General features: G+C 42.6%; 1 protein-coding gene across 1 annotated transcript in view; it reads right to left on the reverse strand.

Annotated features, from left to right (window-relative positions):
* Nucleotides 1-15,161, reverse strand: part of TMEM131 (transmembrane protein 131) — a 95,973-nt gene that overhangs the window by 80,440 nt on the left and 372 nt on the right. The gene's annotated exons all lie outside the window — the stretch shown is intronic.

Consider the following 15,161-nt stretch of genomic DNA (forward strand, 5'->3'; position numbering starts at 1 on the left):
AGCTTCAGCCTGAATTTCTGCCCACATCCCAACAGGTGACTGCTCACTGGAAATGTAAAAGGTCATTCTCTTATGAGCCAGTGAATGTCAGGCAACAGAGAATCACCAGCCAGCAGGTTTGCTTTCCAGCTAAATCCTCTTGCACTTACACAGACTATTCACTTGTTTGTTCTCCAATACTCCAGAAAAAAAGAGAAATTAATAAATTTTCCCATGAGACCTCAGGAAGACCCATCACAACAAAGGCAGAAAATACACACAAAATACCAAAGATCCCATAGAAAAATATCTCACTTTGAAGTCTTTTTATGTAGAAACACATCTATTCTTTCTTCTTTATTAAAACCTCTAATGACCACCCCTCAAAAGTCAACTGGCCAAATTTTTATTTTCTCTTCACATACTAAATATTTGAAATAGAACCATTCCTAGACAATTCACTTTAATCAGCATGTGAAATGAAAAAGCAATACATTAAGCTAAATATCAAAAAGACAGAATTTTCATCAAAACCCTCATTTTGTACTACTGATTAAAAAAAATTCATCACTTTACACAATACCTACTCAAGTTCATATGCACCAGCCTAAGCCAAATTAATACAAGCTCAACAGACAGAGTACATCTTGCACTGCAACACCTGAGCACACTACCCTGTATTTCACAGTGGCCGGGGCGGGGGGGGGAAGTCAAATAATTTGTATTTTAATGCACACAACAGCACAAATTGAGTGTATACACTGACAGACAACTAAGTATGCACATGTATGGCCAGGCTTCGCAAATGCAGATTTGGGCAGGGCTCTCCCCACGTGGGTGTGCCCTTCCAGCCTGCACAGTGGATTTTTTACGTGAGGCACAGCATGCACAGAACTGGCCCCACCGTTTAAGTCCTGAGGTCCATCTGCCACGGCCGAGCGAGCTTGGACAGTGACAGGGAAGTCCTCGGGACTGTCACAGCACCCGGTACTAACCGGGGCTGACCCTGCTGAGCATCCGAGATCTGACGGGATGGGATGGCAGGGAGGCATTGAACTGCCAGGGGACGGTCCCACTGAGACTTAAACTCAGGTCCTTGGGATTCAGAGTCCAGAGTGCTCTCCTGTACACCACGGGACCACCACTATGCATATAATCTTTGGCTAACTTACTTGTGTGTCATTTCTGACTTAGAAAAAGACAAGCTTCCTTACACAGCAAGGGCCTTCCCCACTAAGAAGAGCCCTCACACGGTGTTCAGCCACCCACCCTCTTTCCCTCCAGTTAAGAATGACACAGATTTTTAGGAATTCAGCCACCAATTCATTTTTTAAGCAGACACGAAACAGAAAGTGACAGCACGATCCTGATTGAGAACACAGGCCCCAAACAATGAAGCCACTGCTTAGTATGAGAAAGGAAGAAGGCAGGTCTCCATCCTGAACCTCTGCTCCCTCCCACATCTGGCTCACAGAGTTTGTTTCACGCTTCAGAAGGCACTGCAGCCACCTGAAGGTTCCTTCTACAGAGTTAGCATTGATTGGATCTGTTCTATGATAGATACACCCTTGCAATTTATTACACAAACACACATAGAAACAGAAAAGCTCACTGAAAGTAACATGTACTACATCTGACAATCTGCTTTTTATTTAGTTATTTTCCTAACAAAATTGGGTTAGATCACTTTAGATTGACACACACACACACAAAAATCACATATTATTCAAATACCTTTATTTTCAGATGCTTATTCTGTACTCAGCCTGTATTTCCACCTCACAGAATTTGCATTTTCCCACGCTTCAGCTAAAGCGACTTTCATTTTCATCTAATTTTTTGTAATAAAAGTTTAAAATCTATATGCCGTTGACCAAAACAGTCTATTTCAGATAATAGCAACAAAGATTACAAAACTTCACTCGAAAATAAACAAAAATACTACTTTTAAAACTTGTCAAATGCTTTAAAATACCTTTGAAAAAACACTTGCTTGAAGTTGGTGCTTTACTTTTAAACATTTCAACAATTTCATTTGTTCCTCCATAGTCATTTATTTTCTGGCTCCAAAACACTTCTCAGGAAATAATAATCCATTACATTCACAGGGGGTATGAATGAGAAAACTTATTTTTAAATAAATTTAAAAAATAATTAAACAAGAAAGGAGAAGTAATTCATCTGGAGGAAAACTTCAGTGCATGCTATTTTTAAGCCAAAGAGAACAATACTTCTGACACTCATGGAAACTTCTCATAAATCACTGAAAGAGAGAGAAAAAAATCAAAAGGAAGTTAAAGAGAAAACAAGCATCTGCAAATAGCATCCTTTGTTCTGGCTTTGGGCCATACAAAGTATAGTTTTTGTATTCCTTCAGATAATGGCAGTTGCTAATATTTTAAATTTCAATGTGTTAAATTAGGTTATACTCCTATAAAGTTATTGTTATTGAGCTGATACAGTCATAGGGCTAATTGGAACTATCCTCAGAAACAAGACACCCTGTCCTGCAATGAGAAGAGGAAAAGAGCAGCCACTCTGAACTACTCAGAGCTTTATCTGACTTAAGTTCTGAAGTTGTAGATCAGAACTTTTCATTGTGGCAGTAAGTTTTACTGCTCTTGTAGCACTGCAAACTGATGTGTGCAAAGATAACACCCTTGCTGGGATTCTAACCTTTCTGGCATATTTACACACATTTAATACCTAACTTGCAAGAAATGGCAGTCAGCTTCTGCAGACTCAGGAGAACAATGCATTAAATGACAATAATTTTAACTATTACCACTAATGTCAGCCTTCCAAACTTACACTCTTATGAAGTGAACCACTGCACAGGCCCTCACTTGCAGAAAAAAATGGACTGTGCTGACACAGTGACAGGACCTACCTAAAAGGTACATCCAGGATGATTAATGACCTAATAGACATATACTGAGAGCAAGCATTGCTCTTCACACTGTAGAAAAGAGGAAGGAAGAAGAGATTTCCAGAGTTCCCAAAAAACAAGGGTACTTGGACAACACTTTAATTTAGATTTTGTTGCATAACACTTGCAACTTAGTTAATACTAAATTACTGGAGAGAAGAATCATTGGGAGGGATGAGCACAGGATCTCCACCCTCCCTGTGCCCATGTGGCAATACTCAAGAGTACACTGGAAACAGCTACTAAGCCTGGAGGACAAGTAAAAGAGTGACAAGATAATGCTTATTCAGCTCCCATAGCAAGTCTATAAATACAACAATCGAAGGCTGGGAAAAGACAGAAAAAGCCTGATGTTAAAGCCCTGGTGTTAATGATGTGGTAGCAATGCCACTTATTGATTGCTTAGCAAAGCAGCCTGGTGAGCTGCCATGTAGGAGCACAGACCAGCTGGGAAACGCAATGTCTGATAAAGACAGAGCAGAAAGAACAACTGCAGAAAGTTCTGAAAGATAAAATAGAGGGCAGGAAAAACGAAGCAAAACAGGGGAATTGCAGTTTGTTGGAAGAACTTCAAAAACATTAGTAAGAAATTAAAGGAGCAACTAGACACAGGAAAACTAAATGCTTGCAGAACTGAATTTAGCTACCTACAGTACCTTGGAAGCTGTTACCCCTCAGAAGTAAATAAACAATCTTTCCTGGTCAGACTTTTACAAACAGCTGTGATGATCTGGTTTAATACCCTGTGCAATACTGATCATGATTTCACCCAGTAATTCCAAACGCTTATGCTTAGTTACAGAATATGTTTTGCAGAGACATCCAACTCTACTCTGAAGATTGCAACCACTCTACATCACTAAGTTGACCTCTAACTACGACAATGGCCAAATACCTTCACTCAAAAATACCTCTCGCTTCTACTTTGACATGCCTAGTACTGTCTGAACCTAAACAGGTACATCTTTGCTAGATTAAAAGGCCCTTCAGCATTAGATTTTTTTTCACAATAAATAATGCTAAATAAATAAATTATACATTAAATCTGAGTTCCTTATTCTAATCTTTTTCTCTAAAGAAATCCAGTTTAATCAATGGAAAAATTCATGGGACTCATCAAGCACCGAAACGCTGACCAAATTTTCATTTCAGTCTTTTCTCCATGAGATAATGATATTGAGTAGTACTGATTGGAAGGGTGAATTCACCTGTGAAGATTCAGTCTCTGTCAATGACAATGACCATCAGGTTTTTCCAAGACTACAGAATTTATTCATCTTTTTTTTTTTTGGAAGATAGGGTTCAGCCAAAGCTATTTGGGCACATCATGATCTAGTTAAAGCTACACGAAGGGAACTGGCAAGGTCTATCACACCATAAAAGCATCTGTCTCATAACAGAAGTTCAACACATACACACCCTCCTTATCTTCTTATACTTAGGAGTGACAACTTAGAGGGCAAGAGCAGTCTCAGTGCTTTCAATTACACACTAGATAATGGTAACTTTTGGTACCCTTAGACTGCGCATTGCTGGTTCCACACACTGAAGTTACACACAAGTCCAGAACACCAAAGCAAACACACAAGAAGTAAATGGTTTCCAACAGGGACCAAGCACTCCATATGCCCTAACGCAAGAAAGGAATGGCCAAACTTCACAAGATTAAATATCCACATCCAGAGAAGAGCAACAAGGCTGGTGAAGGAACTGGAGCTCAAGTCCTGTGGGGAGAGGCAGAGGGAGATGGGGTTGTTTAGCCTGGAGAAGAGGAGGCTCAGGGGTGACCTCATCACTGTCTAGAACTACCTGAAGGGAAGTTCTAGCCAGGTGGGAGTTGGTCTCTTCTCCCAGGCACTCAGCAACAGGACAAGGGGGCACAGGCTCAAGCTCTGCCAGGGGAAATTTAAGCTGGAGATGAGAAAAAAATTCTTTCCAGAGACAGTAATCAGGCATTGGAATGGGCTGCCCAGAGGTGGTGGATTCACCATCCCTGGAGGTTTTTAAACTGGGATTGGCTGTGGCACTGAGTGCCATGATCTAGCAAATGGACTGGAGTTGGACCAAGGGTTGGACTTGATGATCTCGGAGGTCTTTTCCAACCCAATCAATTCTATGATTCTATTATCTCTCAGTATTTCCTCAGACATATGAGTTGCATAGATTGTTAAGTATTACTTTAATACATCTTGTGTAATACATGTCAACCACAACTCTATTTATTGTCATATTACCTACCAGCAGCTAGCAAAGATGGAAACTAACAGCTGTATTGCCCTTAGATGAAATACAGGATACAAGTAATCCTCTTACAAATTTTTCAGAAGAACAAAATACTAGGGAAAAACTAAAGCCTACATGATCCACAACCATACAATTAAGGAATGGTTGACACGGTCTGGTTTTTAGTCTATGATCACATTTCTTCAGTGATGTAGCAACACATGAAGCTTTCTGGATCCAATTACAATTCTGCTCCTCCCTAAACTATATCCAAATTACTATTATGACAGAATTGACTTCACCATGGAGTTACACAGGAACTCAGAATTTTCTTGTCTTACACATATTCCCATCAGTTGTGACAAAGTTACTGCAACCTCCAACCAAACTTTAAGACCAAAAGGGAGACACAAGATGCAGAGACAGAGCAACTGAGAGTGGAAAGGACCTTAGGATGTCATCCACCTCCACCTTCTGTTGAAGTACAGTGACTGCTGAATTTGAATGATGTTTAGGCTGTCATTCAGGTGGGCCTTGAAAATCTACAAGGTCAGAGATTCCACCACCTCTCTAGCGAACCTGCTTCAGTGCCTGACCGTCCTCATGGTGCAATGCAGTCTCATTTTGCCAAGCCAGAACATGACAGTGATCCTGACCAGAAGCCCCTAACAGCTGGGGGAGTCAGTGATCCATGCAAGAGCCGACCCAAGCAGCCCCACACCCATGCTGTGCTGCATGTCTGGGCTGGCTGTCAGGCCTGTGCTGCTCATACGCCCTGGCTGCAGGGTGAGCTCAGCCAGCTCTCTGGAACAGAGGAGCCTGCAGGCAGCTCCCACTCCGTACCAGCAATGCCACCTGGGTGGCCTTGTCTTTATCTAGAAGTGTGGATGGAAGTTCCCACATGAGCATCCTTCTGTTTTACAGCAAGTGTTATGAAGAGAGTTGTTTTCTTGCTAGAAAATCCAGCAATAGCTCTATGGATCAACATGGGGTAACCCGTTCTATGGACAGGGTCTGCACAGTATGTTCCACGTGGACTGAAGGGCTGTGTGATGCTGCACAACTCAAGGTTCCCAGCATCAAAACAGACCTGTTATCTATGCTATTCTCTCTTTATAGTGCTACTTCTAATAAATACAATTTTCAATGCTATTGTAGTGTCTGACTGCCTTTCTGACTTGGACCATCACAGAACAGCATCTCCTGGCACAAAATAAATTTTTCCTGTTTCACTTTACAGCCACTGTCTCTCCAGCTCCTGACATGCCTCTCTGTGAGCAGAGTGTGGCTCCATTTCCTCCATAAACTCGCTCGATACTGGCCGACTGCCACAGGATCCTCCAAAGCCTCCTCTCCGTAAGTCCCTCGGCCTCCATTCCCAGGTCACGCGCCTGCTGATCATCCTTGCGGCCTTCCAGTGGGATGGCAGAGAGCAAAACTGGACACAGTGGTTTAGGTGTGGTCTGTTAAGTGCTGAGTAAACAGGAATAATCACTTTGCTCAGTTCAGTGGCTACACTCCTGTATGTTGCCAGGGTACACTGCTGACTCATTTCCAGGTTGTATCCCTCAAAGGTGTTGGTTATTCTGTTCCGTGGGAAGAGCTTTCCATTTGTCCTTTTGGATTTCATGAAGGCCCTGTCAGCTCATTGTTCTGTCCTGCTTAGATCTCTCTGAAATGCAGACCTGTCCTTGAGCCTTAGAACATTCCAACTCCAGATCAGTGACAGATACAAAGCAGGACAGGTCCCAGAATAGAGCCAGGAGGAGCTCCTTGGGGCCAGCCCTCTGAGGGAGAGCACAAACCACTGCTGGGAATAAACCAAAACCAAACACCCTGCAGTTTATCTAGTTGCTTGGATAGTTTTTATCATTATCTAAAAACTCCACCTGTATATATTTGTACAGTAGTCTGGTGTAAATCATTGATTCTTTAAGACCTCCATATTTCCAGATTAGTTTGTATTTACTTACAAGCTTCAGATAACCAGTTTGTAAATTCATTTAACATTCATAATTCATTCAACATAGACATTCACTTAACATATCATTTCAAACAGGGGACCCAAAAATCCCCTAGTGGAAGCAGATGCCATGACAAATAGCTGGTTTCTTTACTATATCTCAATATCATTATCTTCTATCATCTTCAGCCTGAGCCAGACATTTTTAATCTGCAGCTTATCTGTTACAAAAATAAAGAAATTTCATAAGCCAGTGACATCAAATGATGCTGAAGCCAACCAATTTCACACTCAGGAAACTACTTGACATATTCCCAAGAAAGTATGCCTGCAAGGAAACGAGAAAGCTTTCAGTTTGCAAAAGTTAAAATTTTCTCTTTAAAAACCTTCTCTCTTAGAACTTCTCACCCATTTTTTCTTCACTACCACTCTCCTCTATAAGGACTCCATTCTATCAAGTTGATGAACAACAGATATATAAGAGATTTAGTGGAAATAAGTGCTTCAAATTATTTAAATTGGTACTATGCTTGTCTACAATTTTCCTCCTATCATCACTCCCTCAATGGTGATGTAATCTATTTAATATCACCATTAGCTGTGCTTCCTCATTTAAACAACTTTAAAGAAAAAAATCCTACAGCTAAGAGTTGTTTGGGATTTTTTTAAGTGCAAGTAACTTTTCAAAGTCAGTGCACAATCTATTACACCAAATACGTCCAGTCTGACATATATCTAAGTATTCAATCAAAAAACCCTCAGATACCACTTAAGATATGGCTAAGACAAACAGCTTTATGAAGAATAGTTAAAGGATCCACTGATCAAGTAACTTAAAGAAACCTAAGCATGTTGAATTACAGTCAGCTGAACAGTTCTATTAAATAATATTTTGGAACTTTACGTAGAGGACACAGAGAGAAGTACCCATTACATATAAAGTTTCATTTCCTGTACACCCCTTCCACTAAATTTCACTCAGGTACCTCGGCTCAATAAGGACAGCAAAACTCCTGTCCTCAGATGGTTCTCTGCTGCTGTGCATGCCAGACAGTAGGAGGAGAGATATCAAAAATGCATCTGTGATAGTCTTAGTGAGAAAATAATTCTGGTAAGTGTAGCAGGATCATCTCAAACTAGCGTAAAACTCCCCAATTTTTTGTCTCCTTTTCAGAGATTTCAATTACATTACAATCCTTCAGCTGTTTGCTATTTCCCCATTACATCCCAGACTGGTTTAGTCCCTTTAATATTCCAGAGCAAAAGTTATCCAAGGCTGTTTATCAGAAAATGTTAAAACCATATTTCAAAAATGCTAGAGGCAAATTCTGCATCACATCCTTGCTGCAGTCAGTAAATCACTAATTATTCCATGTAGACAGTTAAGTAAACAGAAATACACAACAATCCTGCATCACATGTTAAAATGTTCAGCCATGTCTAACAAACCCATATCTAACACAGGGTTATGCCTTGCCTGTATTATGACTAGAAAGATAAAAACATCTCCTGTTTAACTCTTAATTGTCACTGGTTCCTTTGGTTTCTCCCTATGCAGGAAGAAATTCTTGGTATTAATAATTAAAAAATAATTACCTATGCTAAAAGTGTGCCCAGGTGGCCAAGAAGGCCAATGGGATCCTGGCCTGGACCAAAAATAGCGTGGCCAGCAGGACCAGGGCAGTGATCCTTCCCCTGTACTCTGCGTTGGTGAGGCCACACCTTGAGTGTTGTGTTCAGTTCTGGGCCCCTCAGTTCAGAAAGGATATTGAGGAGCTGGAGTGAGTCCAGAGAAGAGCAACAAGGCTGGTGAAGGGACTTGAGCACAAGTCCTGTGGGGAGAGGCTGAGGGAGCTGGGGTTGTTTAGCCTGGAGAAGAGGAGGCTGAGAGGTGAGCTCATCACTGTCTAGAACTACCTGAAGGGAAGTTCTAGCCAGGTGGGGGTTGGTCTCTTCTCCCAGGCACTCAGCAATAGGACAAGGGGGCTCAGGCTCAAGCTCTGCCAGGGGAAATTTAAGTTGGAGATCAGAAAAAAACTCTTTCCAGACAGAGTAATTAGGCATTGGAATGGGCTGCCCAGAGAAGTGGTGGATCCACCATCCCTGGAGGTTTTTAAACTGAGATTGGGTGTGGCACTGAGTGCCATGATCTGGTAAATAGACTGGAGTTGGACCAAGGGTTGGACTTGATGATCTCTGAGGTCTTTTCCAACCCAATCGACTCTATGATTCTATGAAAATACTAACACATTTTTTTAAAAAAACAGACATTATTTTTGGAATAATGCAGTTTAAACTCAATTTTGGTGACTCCCCCAGGACGAATGGATCAGATCAGTTGCTTCCATCGTAAGGACCGACTGTGCTCAGCGTTTGGAACTGCAGGGTAATGCAGGCTGGAAATGACTCCAGAGGCTGCAGCCCAGCAGGCTGCTCATGGTATTGCCCAGTCCAGCTCTGAGTACCCCCATGTATAACCATGAAGAGTGCAAATTTAATTCCAATGCTGTGTTTTAGAGAAAAAAAGACACTTTCTTGATCTCATTATACCCAGGTAAGTTCATGCTGTAGACAGACAAAGTCAAAGGTGCTACACTGGACAGAAGGCACCAGCAAGAGAAATAAAATAGGTTATTATAGACTTCTATTCTTGCCGAACCCACAAACACAGGAACAAACCAAACTGGTTCCAGCCTGTGCTTCAGTCACACAACTTTTACTGCTGGTTATACATGAACCACAACATCCACCATTCACTGTAATAAGACTCACAGGTAATTTTCCAAGTGTACTGCTTGAAGAGATGCTTTGAACTCACAAGCTCAGTAAATCAAAGCATGGAACGATAACAAGCTTAACTTTAAGCAGAGCAAAACTGGGCAGGTTTTGAAATAAAGCAACACCCAGCAAGTGTCCAAATGGTACTGCAAAGAGGTAAAATTTTAAGATGCACAAATGCATCCAAGTGACTCAGAGCAATCCATCCTGCAATACTGGCAATTGTTCACAAAAATCTCAACTGAAAGCTTTAAAGAATGCAAAGCCTGCAGACTTCTGCAAACTCTGGAGGGGCTTCATCACGTTGGTGCTACACAAAATACACAGCAAGTTCCTTCAAGAGGTTACAGTTCAAAGCCCTGAAGGGATCACACCATCCTTCAATCGACCTCTGCAGGTGAGGGTACCCCAGTCTGCTGCACATGTGCAATATAACTGGACAGCAGAGAGAGAGAAAGAGGTGCAGAGGAGGGAACAGCACACACTTTGAGATTCCACTGAAGGTCATGGAGAGTATGTCTCAACTTCCTGTCCATTGCATGACAGTTTTTCCTTTAATTTAGTCCAACAATTTTGTAAACAAGTATGAGACCTTTCAATTCGAGCACATGGTTAATATTTTTCATTCACAAGAGCAAAGCCACAATGCAAACCTAATCAGCCCTCCCACATTTACATTTCAAAACCCCAGTGAGATGGCATGGTCAATCTTTATTCACTGTGTTTTCCTCAAACTGTTCATGATTTCATACACTACTTCAGCTGCTAGAGTGTTTTCAGTTTGATTGAGGTCATTCTTTCTGGATCACATTTTGATTTAAGTCAGGGTCAAAACATCAGCATTGAAGTAAATGGTGGTGTGCTATAGATCAGTTCTGACAGCAGGGTATGACAAACAAGCAGTACATGTGAAAATACTCTCTATAATGTTATTTTCAAGTAGTAAGCTTTCTCCCACATCACCTTCCAGCATTAGTCTTCTTCTGATACTCATGTGAAGTATCCTAGTTTGCTATTTTAGATATTAGTAAAAAGCAAAAAGGAAGTTGCTTGTCTAAGAGTAGAAAGAATGACAATGGAACCAGAACTCCAGCATCCTACTGCACTGCTCTAATGACATCTCCCTTCAAGTCTGTGATTATTTCACCCATCACTTACACCCTGAGTTTCTAGGATGCTAGCAGAGACTACATCAAGCTTTAGAAAAAACAGAATTCCTACTTTCACTGACCTATCTAACTTCCATGTTTAAAGAGAAATTTTCCCGACATCCAGCACTAAGACATAACTCCAAAAATTACAGCCAGGGATCGAACCCAGCCCAAGTCTTAACCTCACTTTATTTGCACCTATCTTGTGAGCAGATGGGTAGGTAAGAGAGGTATCAAAATAGTCTCAATAGGCTTTCAGTCAGCTGGCCAATTAAAAAGGGCTTTTATAAAAAGAATTAGTTGTAAAAAAACATCCTCATGTTAGACATTTATCTTCAAAACATTTTACTTTCCATGGGGTTATGGCATTACTATGGCTTCCTTCAACCTAAAACCCAGCAGGCTGTTGTTTGTATGTCATGTGCCTCCCCTCCTGCCCCCCAACACAAACCAACCAAATAAACACAACTCCAAACAAACCCCACACATGCTCAAATATAAACTGAAAGCTGTCCTCAATCCATGTGTCAATACAGAATGCAATAATTACACTGGGAAAGGATGAGCCTACAAAAAGCCTGAAAATCACACATACTTGCAAAAGAAACTCTGAAGTTATTTTTGCCCCTTCTCAACAGCAAGAGTCTCTTTGAGACTAAATGCAGATTTTTTTTTCCTGCCATGTCATTCTTTTGCTCTGGTTCACAGATTTCCTAAGTGAAAAATAAACCAACAAAAAAATTTGACAACCTTTTCAGTCTTACTCATTCCTCAGCAATACATGGGTGCTGAGGACCCAGCTAGGCACAAGAAAAGAGAAGTCACACATCAGTGTTTAGTCTGAAATCAATGTTTAAGTTTTTTTGGCTGGTCCATATGCAGTTTTCGCTGCTCTTGTATCTGTTCAGATACCAGATAGCTTTGACAAGTTCTATTTCTATAGCACAGAGACTGTACAGCAGTGTCACTGTTCCTCAAGACTTTGATTTACAGCTTGAACCCACAAAGGATTTCAGTTTTGCTTTTTGCTGTTAGGCAAAGCTGTTTATGATACATTTCCCCCCCCCCAAACTCCTTAACTAAGACTGGGTACAAAAGCAGTCATGTCTATCTGGAATACTCCAGCATCAATCTTCTTTCTCCTTGTGACAGGTCCATAAAGAACTGCTTGCTGCTCCTTCTCCACAGAAGCACAAAGCCAGAATACTCTTCAGTGCCTCAGCTCCATCCTTACCCCAGTTCCCCCTCACGTACATGCAAGGTAAGAGGAAAACAGTGTCCTCTACCTTCATCTTTCACTTTATTTTGTCATATGCTGATCTGTTCTCTTTGCACCACTGCCATTCACACAAGCTGCTGCTTATATCAAGTTTTTTTCTGCAGCAAACTCTCTGGAATATACACTGCACTGTCTTACTGCAGCCACCTTCAACTCAGCAGCAACAATGCACAACTTCAGCTCTAATCCCTCTCCACAACTTCCTTCCTGCAGCTGTAGTGAAACATCTATGCCCACATCTGGGACATGGAGAGGATATTCCCAGCTACTTCCCTGCTTCCTGATTATTATTTTTAAACTGTCTTACCATGTTTAACTTGACACAAACTGGTAGAAGGTAAGGCACTAAAGGACAGAGCTTGCAACATCCTCCCCTCCTTTCTTCTCAACTAATTGTTTAATTTTGAGCTGCCACCTTGGTCTAAAGGCCCACTATCTAAGCTGGTTGTTCCTCTCCTGTGCTCAGTTACTGTCTTCTGCAGACTGGCACTGGGACTGTAGCTTAAGATCAGTGGGACTGGATCTCACAAGCCCCTTTCATCCTTGTCTTGCTTTAAAGCAAGTTTGGTTTTTTGGTTTAGGTTGTTGCTTTTTTTTTAATCCAGGGTTTAAACAGGCATTGCACTCAGCAAAAGGAAGACTGCAAGACAACACTTTCCAACACGTTATCCATAAACACAAATGGCCAATGAACTCTTCTAGGGAGTCCACAAAAGAGGAATTAAAAAAAAAAACAAACCAAAACAAAACACCAAAGCAAGACTTGCTAGGGACCTTAAATGTACCTCTCACACTACACTCAAGCAGCAGAACGCATGGGAAGAAAAATGAGCATCAGAAATTTGAAAAGACAAAAAGAAATTCGTGTTCCATTTGAGAAAAATTCACTTTTAAAACGACAGAAGTGTTGCTGGGATAAGTTTAAGTAATAGACTGTACCAACAGAAGGAAATGTATCAGTATAAACTATTCAATTCTCTTGAAGGGCTTCAATCACATATCCGTTCAAACTCTGTGAATCTCAAACTGCCTTTATTTAGGAATGCCAAGGAAATCCATAGAGAAAAAAAACTCCTGTATCTTCTTCACGAATGAATCAAATCAGACCATGGCCACAGCTTTCACAACTTGTACAGCATGAATCAATCCTATCATACCAATATATGACATCACTGACAAAGCTTATAAACTCATATAACCTACTACCTGTGAGGGAATGCAACCACAATCAGAATTAAAAATAGAAATTCCTCAAGTATTCAAACTCTTCTAGTACCTCAAGATGCTGCAAGCCACACTGACAAACTTACACATTCTTACCACTCTAAGGATACAGCAACATATTCACACTGTGTTCTAAATGTTAAATTCTCTAAAGACAATGTCAAGTGAACAAGAGCGGCTGTGCAACAACTGATTGGAGCTTTTTAATTACCTTAACATCAACATCATCATATTTGTAAAAATAGGCTACTATGACTGAAATGACTGAAATTGAGCCCTTTATTAGAAAGGCATACCTACATTTATTCTTATACATGGATTATGAGGATGCATTTCTTCCCACAAGTCTGGTCTAGACACATGAGTAGTCTTCTCACTAAACTCCTATTCCATACCCTTCTTACTCATTCTTACTCTGTTTCTTTCTCTCACTACTCAATCTTCTCCCTCCTCCAGTGCAGCAACTTGCTCGAAAAGCAAATTCCCCTGTCCAGCCAAAGTAAATCTGTTTCCCTTACTTGTGCAATACATTAAATTTTCCTGCTGCTTTTTGCTGCTGCCACACAGCCACACTTTTAAGTAGACCACGACTCTGCACCTTGGAAATGGTTGAAAGCCGTTCCCAGCAACGCTGCAGAATATGCTTAGGTGTTTCGCTCGGGGCTTTTTTTCCTTGCTAAACCACAATTAAAAGACAGTGTGCCAAAATCACAGACACTGCAAGTCAGGGAAAGTCACACCGGGACTTCTTCATAAAGTTAGCAGAAGACGCCGCGAAGGTGTCGGACACCTGCCAAAAGCTCGGGGAGGCAAAGGGGGGTCCCGCTCTCACTTGCCGAGGGATCAAAATCCAACCCATGTGCAAAAGCGCCCATTTCTGCCCTTTCTCATGCCCGTCTGTTTGGCTTGGCTCGCTCTCCCGCTGGAAGCCTGCGGCAGGGAAACCAGCTCAACACGAGAAAGCCCTGCGTTTTGGATTTTTTTTATTTCTTTCTTCCCCTTTCCCCTGTTTAAAGGGCAGCTCCAGCTCCATCCCCGCCGCTGTCAGGGAGGAGAAACCCCCGCGAAACGCCCGCGATACGTTCTAGACACACACACACACACACACACACACACACGGACAGACGGACACACGGAGGCACGGACACCCGGACAGACGCACAGACACACACCCGGGCAGTCGGGCGGGAGAGGCAGCGCCGCGGCTCCCCAAAACCCCAGGGATGCGGGGAGCCGGGCAGGATGCGGAGAGTGCAGCGGGATGCGGGGAGCCGGGAGGGATGCGGGGAGCCGGGAAGGATGCGGGGAGCCGGGAAGGATGCGGGGAGCCGGGAAGGATGCGGGGAGCCGGGAAGGATGCGGGGAGCGCGGCGAGATGCGGGGAGCGCGGCGAGATGCGGGGAGCGCGGCGAGATGCGGGGAGCGCGGCGGGATGCGGGGAGCGCGGCGGGATGCGGGGAGCGCGGCGGGATGCGGGGAGCGCGGCGGGATGCGGGGAGCGCGGCGGGATGCGGGGAGCGCGGCGGGATGCGGGGAGCGCGGCGGGATGCGGGACAAGGGGCGGCGACCCCGGGGCGCCTCCCCCCCACGCCGCCGCCGTCGCCGCGGAGCAGGCGCGGGCCACGGCCGCTAACG

This window comes from Pithys albifrons, chromosome 1, assembly GCF_047495875.1.
Source record: "Pithys albifrons albifrons isolate INPA30051 chromosome 1, PitAlb_v1, whole genome shotgun sequence".
Classification (NCBI taxonomy): Eukaryota; Metazoa; Chordata; class Aves; order Passeriformes; family Thamnophilidae; genus Pithys; species Pithys albifrons.